Source organism: Corythoichthys intestinalis, chromosome 9, assembly GCF_030265065.1.
Source record: "Corythoichthys intestinalis isolate RoL2023-P3 chromosome 9, ASM3026506v1, whole genome shotgun sequence".
Lineage (NCBI taxonomy): Eukaryota > Metazoa > Chordata > Actinopteri > Syngnathiformes > Syngnathidae > Corythoichthys > Corythoichthys intestinalis.
Window position 1 is genome coordinate 17,131,060 of NC_080403.1, and position 9,177 is coordinate 17,140,236.

Here is a 9,177-nt window from a genome sequence, read left to right on the forward strand (position 1 = left end):
GACAAAAAAAATTAAATTTCATATCTTTATGTTTGAAGCATGAAATGTGGCGAAAGGTTGCAAGATTCAAGGGGGCCGAATACTTTTGCAAGGCACTGTATATTGTAATACTGTGAGAAAAAAAATCGCAATTTTAAGAGCATCAAGTGAAACGTTGTAATATCACTAGATTAAAGTAGTGATACTATGTAACTTCACGAAAAAAGCCGTCATGGAACATAATTCTACATAATATTGCGAGAAAAAAGTCAATATTAAAAGATTACAGTGTTTATGTTTCATATTTTTACGTTATGTAGCATGTGATGTAAATACGTAAAACTACGGAAGTTATTTTAACTTGGCAGGGAGCTATGAGAAAGCATTAGTATAAATCTATATATTGATTGTAATTTGATGTAGATGTGCCAAAGGCTGTGTAACCGGTTCTCTTAATATTATGTAGTAGCTAATTTCGCTAAAATTAGCCGCACTGTATCATACATATTGTGAAAGGATGAGTAATATGACAACTTTAATCTCATGATGTTATGACTTTAATCTTGTAGTATTACATATAATTACATAAAATTACGATTTTTTTTCTCAAAATATTATTTAAAATCATGTAACGTTGCGTCAGTTTCCACGTGATATTCCGTAAAGTTACGTGGTATTACAGTTTAATCTTGTAATGTTAAGATGTATGACTTTTTTCTCCTAAAATTACATGATTAAAGATCTTATATTACGACTTCATTGTCGTAGTTTTTTTCTGTCTTTGCGTGGCCCTACTACTCCATCGTAACAAAGAAACCTGAAGTGAAGGTTCTATTTTTCTCTGTCTCTGAACACACCACACACTATGTTATAATAACTTAAGATAAAATTTTAGATACATTGGATAGTAAAGCTTTTGAACACCAGACCTGAATTAATATTTGCACGGCTGAATTCCCATTGTAAAGGCCTTCACAAAGCAAAGTAAGGCTGAAAATAGCAGTTCTTCATCAAAAAGCCATTCCTACGCTAATGCGGCTGTGTGATTATTCTTATTATTAACACATGATGGCCTCCTGTCATTTTACCTCCATATGGGGTCTTTTTCTGAGGAGAGCCGCTTCAAAGCCCACACAATGAGTCACACCATTAAAAACAGTGTGTAAACTTTGAATGCGAGAGAAACATCACATCGGAACACCACAGAGGAAGACAACAGCGAGATTTGAACCCAGAATTGTGAAGCAGACATGCCAGCCATTTGGTACCCCCTGTAACGACATGTCCATAAAATCGGATAAACCTGTAAAAATATTAATAAGGGAAATGAAAAGTTTATGGATTTTTTTCCCACCCCCCAAACTGCTTCAGCGCGTGAAAGTCATGCTGACGAAAGCCATAAACCTCATTTTAAAATGCAGCTTCCTCCTTGAAACCCTTCCTCTTTCATTTGTTAAAAAATGATGAGTTTTTTAAAATGTATTTGCATACTGGTAAGTCATTGAATGGCATTTCTGGCGATAGATGTACAATCCATTTTGAGTGGGAGGGTTGGTGGCGATTGTTTTATCGCTGCCAGCTCCCAGTCAAATTGGATTGGACGTCCGTCGCCATCAAACTGCCCTGAAACATGAGCATTTACAGGCAGTCTTTCCTGTTTAAATGAATTGGATGTCTTTCACTCTCAATGGTATGCAATGAGTTAAATGCTATATCTAAAAAGAATAAGTGTTATTCTGGGCCGTAACCAGTGTGTATTTCTGTTTTTATTGATGTTAGCTTTGCATGTAATGCAAACGCGACCATTTATTGTATGGCTAGGTTCATACCGCAAGTCTTAATGCACAATTCCGATTTTTTTTGTCATATCTGGTTTTTTTTTTTTTTTTTTTTTTTTGGCGTGCCCGTTCAGATTTCCTTTGTCCATTGACATTTTGCCCCGATTCCTGGCGGTGTAACCAATCTTGAAATATTGCTCATTTGGAGCAGGGAGAAAACTCAGGCTTATCCTCAACCCATTTTATTTTTCAATGACTATTGTCAAGCCCGCCCCTTCCCCAAAAGCCGCATTCAAACTAGGGGCTAATGCACAGCTGCACCGCTACCATAGCGCCTTGTTTGTCTCGCTCTTTGCTGACGTAATTGCTGCATGAACTCCGATTTGGGGAACTTGACAGTTCAGACCGCAGCCACATTATGGAAAAATGTGGCCCAGATCGGATTTTAACCACATACAAAAGTGACCTAGATCGGATTTTAAATGGTCCACTCATATGCGACTTTTCCCGTTCAGACCGTCAAGTTAATGCCTCACTTGAGTCGGAAAAGCACGAAAAAATCGGATTAGTGCATTAAACTTGCGCTATGAACCTTGCCTATGTTATTCCTTTTTTTTCAATGGTGTTTCTTTGGCGTGCCGCACAGCCCAACTGTTTGCCCATCGAGACTGTCCAAATACTGAAATGACCGGAATTCCCGTGCAACACAGGGAATCTTTCGAATGACCCCCCCCAAAAAATTACCGTTCGCGCCAAAGCGCAGGTTTTTCGGAAAAAAAAAGAAAACGTTTTTTTTCATCAAAATCTGGTCCTACAATTTTTAGCCAATTCACATAAATCGTAAATCAAAAATTGCAGGAAGATAAGAGGCATAAAATCTGTGTACAGAATTTACCAAAAACGTACGGTTCCCCCAAATTTCGCCTAAAACTTTCCCATTCGTTTCTAATGGCCAGAATTTCCACTTCATTTTCAATGACAGGAAAACATGGTTGGTTGTGATTTTTGACCAAAAATTTACCATTTCAGCCCATTAACATTCAACCATTAACATTCAACCTAGTAAATTGATGCCATTGACAGCCATACACGCCTATGCCATTGACAGCCATGTACGTCTTTGCCAATGACGGCCATGTATGTCGATTCTTTTATATGCCAAAGTACTTGGATTCTATTGACAGCCATGTACATCCATACTAATGACACCAATGTACATATGTGCCATTTACAGCCATGTATGTCCTTGCCATTGACTGCCATGTACTGTGCATCTGTATCCAAAAATGTCTCCAAATCATCAGTAACTGACCTGAAATCAGCAGGGGTTTACCTGAAAGCTACCATTGCAATTTTTCCAGAAATTGCATTTTCTAGTTACAGTTTTTTGTCATTCTGACAGCACTGACATGTTCATTAACACATAAATTTAATTTTGAGCGATAGACGAAGTATTTTGCACAAAAACTGTTTTTTTGCAGGTAATCCATGTTGATTTGCTACTTTTGCGACATGTTGTGAAGATTGAACAAGTACTTTTGAGAATTTCAATTCTGATCTGAGAAACGTACCAAAGCAATTGAGAAAACCTATAATATTAATAGAATTAATGTAGTTTTCCTTAACTACCATTGTATTCATTTGAAAATTAATTTAAAAAAATATATATATAGAATAAATACAACAATGATTGATGAAGAATACAACAATGATTACTAATTAGAAAATATTATAATAATAATTAAAGGTCGTACTTTTGAATAGCTGTCCACTGTAGTGACCACTGTCCCTAGAAAGGGTTAAAATTAAACCCCCACCCCCCACCCCCATGTACAATAAAGGTTCCAACTTCAAAGAAATTGCATGTGAAAAAAAGGATTAAGGGTCATTTTATCTGGAATGTTACTATTTCGCAACGATAGGCATCATGGGGTTTAATTGTTTAGTAGCTGTTTACATGATGACGCTCCGAGAATACAACAAATTTTATGTGTGCATTTATATTGTTCCATCTCCATTCGAACGATGTCGCAGTTCTGCGATAAAACGATGTAGTATTCATGCCAGGCCCCAGGGGGCAGTGCAGATTTACAAAGCGACAGCCAATCATGCACTTCCTTGACACCAACAACCTCCTCAGCCCGGAAGACAACATACCCGCCCACTCCAAGGAATAGCATTTTTCTTCTGCTCCAAAAGGCACAAAAATGCAAACATTAAACTTATTTAAATAAAAAATATTATAAAAACAGTAAATTAAAGGCAACGTTCCGCCATGTTTGCTGTTTTTAATGTTTAGTAGCAATGCTACGCACGCCCAAAGTGAGTGCTGAAGTCATCGACGCGAGAGCTTTCCATTTACTAAATGGTTGCGGAGCAAGCCCCACAATCGAATCCTTCAAGTTTGGAGCCTGGAATCAAAGGTTTGCGTCTTTGCCTCCCGTTTTCGCTATCACCATATAAAGGTGAGGCCATTCCGCAACATAATTGTCGTGTCTTGGTGTCGCAGCGTCAGCATGTAAACTGCCCCTTAGGCTTTACTGGGTTAAGAGCCCCCTTAGTTAGGGTGGGGTTTTCTGCTGGGCGGCTACTTTGCCAAACCACTTGACCTGGAAGTTATTATGTAATAAAGACTTACCAAAGTCTCCACATCAAAACTTCACTGCAGGCTTTCCCCGTTTTCTCATTGGTTGCAAAAATGAAGTGCACAAATTACTTGGACCCTCCTGTCTTTATTTGGTTGTCACACGCTGTCGCCTGAGATGACACAGGACAATTCACAAGGCCAACACGACCACACCGACATGCTTAGCCGCACCTGATAACAGTTGTGTTTTCTTCCCTCCCCCGTTCGGCGTCAAAGAGGATTTCGGGCGCACCGCGGGGCTGACCTCAACTTGCCCCGCATGTCACCCTCGGAGGGGACGTGGCGGTGTATTCATCCCCCGTGTGAACTCTTGTTTCAGGGAATTGCAGAGTGAGATTAGAGAAATGCAGCTTGTTTTCATGTTAATCCTTTTAAGGGCAAAAATTGACATTTGCATTTTCTTACAGAAAAAGTGTAACGGTAAATATATGCATAGTGCACTAATTCATTTCAGATTTTTTTCCCCATACATGATGGCATTCAAGACGTCTGATTGAACATCCCTTCCCAAAACCTTATCAGTTTTTATCAGGTAGAAAAGTTTCAATTTTCACCCCTAGAGAGCGCTGATGTGTTCCACTGCACACTCATAACTGCCTTTTGCCTCTCTTTGTATTTTATCTCAAAAAAAAAAAAAAGGATTACCTGATAAATATATATTAAAATTTTTTTGTTAATCATATAACAACATTACAATTGAATAATTGAATGACTATTAGTAGAATAAGAATATCATTTCTCTCAGGAGGAAACAAAATTTAATCCCACATTTTTGCCCCCACAGATTATGCAGTTACATTTCTTTAAATATAGATTTTACAATTAAAACACTTTATATCGTAGTACATGTTTTTTTTGTTTTTTTTTTAAAAGTATTTCATTTTTTTTTTTTTTTTTTTTTTTTTTTTTTTTTTAAAACCTGTCCTGTTCAGCTGTTTGACACAGAGAATGGAAGTCTAAGTGCCCGGATTCTGAACAGTTTTAATGTTTCACATTGAGAGTCTGACATACTCCCATTGTGATCATTCAAAATACCTTTTTATTATGACAAAGCAGCGAACAGGAAGGGATTATGGGGGGACAGAAGAAAAGAAATACAAGAGAAGAAAGAAAAGAAACACATACACAAACAACAACAAGAAATACATTGAACATCTAAACTAGTTACTAATATGCTGGTGCTATCGTCAGCGAGATGTATTTCCGGTTTACACCATGTGGGGGCCTATTGGCCAGTGAAAGAGGAGAATGGGGGTGGGGGTGTCTATAAGACTATAAACTAAGTTATGGAAAGGGGTAGAGTGTACACAAATCAGTTCTGTGATCTAGAACCCAGTAATCGTGTGAATCTCTTATGAGTGAAAGCCCGTTGGCGACCAACCCTACGCCGCCGCATCGCCAATCCCGGCACCGGAACCCCCAACCCGAGCATGCCCTACCACATCCAGCAGCACGCAAGCCCCACCGGGCGCGCGACAGCCACGCAGACGGGCGGAGAGACCGCGCGGGCACCAACCCAGGGCCACGGCCCACACCCAGCCAGCCCGGGGAGGGAGGGCGGGCGGGGGGGCGGGGGGATCCATGCGCAGCCCATCCCTCCTCCAACCGCCCAGCAAAGGAGCCACCGTCACCCCCCCCCGGGACCCAGGGTGGTCCCCCGGGCCACCCGCGCGCCCATCAACCGGCCTTCAGGGATGGCAGGAGGGGACGCATCACCAACCCCACGCCTACACCCACCCCCGCCCGCCCACCCGGACCACGAGCCACAGCCACAGCCCCCCAACCGGCACGGCACGCCACGGGACCCCCAGCGGCCCACCAAGCCCCAGGCAAGGCAGGGTCCCCCGCCGGTGCAGGCGAAACCCCGCTGATACACCGGCGCCCAGCCAGCGACCCGCGACGGAGCGCAGGGCGGACGCCCAGCCAGAGAAGAGAGGGGAAGGCGGAGGCAGGAGAACGCCCAGGGACTTAAAAGTATTTCAATTAAAAATACTTAAAAACATTGTCAATAAATCATGACAATAATTAATGAAAACAATACAATAAATTGTATTCTAATCAATACATATGTTTCTTAAAAATATGTAACAGTTATGTGATTGAAATGTGTTGGAGTCATAAAATATTTAGTTTTATTAGGTGATTTTTTTTAAATTAGACTTTTCCAACAGAACACTTTTGTCAGCTTCAATATGTACAAACAAAAATAAATTCAGTATTAAATATATAATAAAATGACTGCCTGTTATTTACTTAATGTTTATTAAAATTACTAGTAAATATACAAACCAAATAAAAGACTTCAGTTTTTTTGTTTTTCTGAAAAGTTTGTTTGAAAAGTGTTTATTTTATTGTATTTTAAAAGTCATGGATATTCTACGTTTTTATACAGTATAATACAGTACTTCAAATTATGTGAAACATAAATATATATAATGTTTCATCCCTGAGATATATTGCGACATATGCTTATTCATTTCATTGTTTTCTTTGATCAGGCAGATTTTTATGAAATAAATTTGTTTGCGAAAATTACACTTTAGTAGTTTCAATGAAAATGAATATTAATAAATCCAATAATATTATCCATCCATCATCTGTACCGCTTATCCTCACAAAGGTCACTGGGGTGCTGGAGCCTGTCTCAGAAAACTACGGGCAGGAGGTGTGTTACACCCTGAACTAGTTGCCAGGCAATCATGGCACACAAATGGACAAACAACCAATCACATTCACAATCACACTGATGGCGAATTTAGAGTGTACAATTACCCTACCAGGCATGCAGACATGGGTAAAGTAGCCAAAAATTGTACTCAAGTAAGAGTAGCGTTACTTCAAAATAATATTACTCAAGTAAAAGTAAAAGTAGTCATCCCAAAAAATTTGCTCACATACATGTAAAAAAAAGTATACGGTGAAAAGAATACTCAAGTAATGAATACAGTAATTGCTTACATTTATTTTAATTTACACACAATTGCTTACTTAAAAAAATCAAATAAAATAAACAATGGTATATTATTTTCTTGGCACAACATCATCATCTTTATGAACTAACATTATTATATTGCACTATAAACTATTACATGACCACATTAGGCCAAACAAATACACAAAAATAATTGAATTCCAAATGGAAAAATCTACAGAAATGAAACATCACCAATCCAAAGAGCATGAGTGCCCTCTAATGGAGAAATCATATTTCCTACCAAGAAATTAAAATTATCTTATCTCCGGTATTCCGTGGTCTAAAAACTGGAAGAGCGGCTGCATTCCGTGCTTTCTTGTAATGTTGACAGCAGCGCTGAATGTGAAATAGTTCATTTATTCCGATTGCAAGCTTGTGTGTGGTCATGTGACTATTCTTACGTCTGAGAGGTATAATGGAGTCATGTGATTGTTGTGACATCTCATTGATGAAACTGGTAGAGCCGATGTGGGCATCTCTGGCATAAAAAAAGTAAAATGTGTAAAGTAAGAAATAAAAATGACACTAGTGTTGCCCAAAGTAGCGAAGTAAATATAGTATTTCTTCACCAATTTACTCAATTAAAAGTAATAAGTATGGTGTGGTAAAACTCCTCTAAGAAGTTCATTTTCTCAAAAAGTTACTCAAGTAATGTAACACATTACTACCCACCTCTGCATGCATATTTTTGGAATATGGAGGGAAACAGAATAATCAGGGGAAAAAAACATGTAGGTACAGGGAGAACTCACACACACTCCACATAGGGATGCCGGCACCCGGGATTGAATGCTTGATCCCAGAACTATGAGACAGACATGCTAACCACTCTTACACCCTGCCACCCAATAAGATTAAATTAATACAGTGGTATGAAAAAGTATCTGAACCTTTTGAAATTTGTCACATTTCTGCATAAAATCACCATCAAATGTGATCGGTTCTTTGTCAAAATCACACCGATGAAAATAAAGTGTCTGCTTTAACTAAAACCACCCAAACATTTATAGGTTTTCATATTTTAACGAGGATAGCATGCAAACAACGGCAGAAGGGGGAAAATAAGTAAGTGTACCCTCTCCTAAGGAGATTTAAAGAGCAATTGAAACCAATTTTTACCAAACAATTTAAGTCAAGTGTGTTTCCAATCACTAATGAGTGGTTTAAAGCTTCCCTGCCCACTATAAACCAATACCTGGTAAGAATTGTTTTGATGAGAAGCATTGTCTGACGTGCATCATGGCTTGGTCAAAACAGCTGTCTGAAGACCTGCGATCAAGGATTGTTGATTTTTATAAAGCTGGGAAAGGATAAAAAAAAACATCTCAGAAAGTCTGGATGTTCATCAATCGACAGTCAGAGAAGTTGTCTACAAATGAAGAGAGTTTGGCATTGTGTCTTCTCGCCCAAGGAGTGGCCGTCCACCCAAGATGATGCCAAGAGTTCAGCGCGGAATAATCAGTGAGGTAAAAAAGAACCCTATAGTGTCAGCTAAAGACTTCAACTGGCACAAAATATTAAATGCGGTGGTTCATTTACTTGTTTTTCCCCCTTCTGTCATTGTTTGTATACTATCCTCAATAAAATATGAAAACCTATAGAGGTTTGGGTGGTTTTAGTTAAAGCAGACAGTTTTTTTTCATCTGTGTGACTTTGACAAAGATCAGGTCACATTTGATGGTGATTTTAGGCAGGAATCTGAGAAATTCCAGAGGGTTTGGGTACTTTTTCATACCACTGTATATACTACTGTGTTTTTATTTTATTTTATGTAAAATGAAACAGCCTTGAAATTTGCT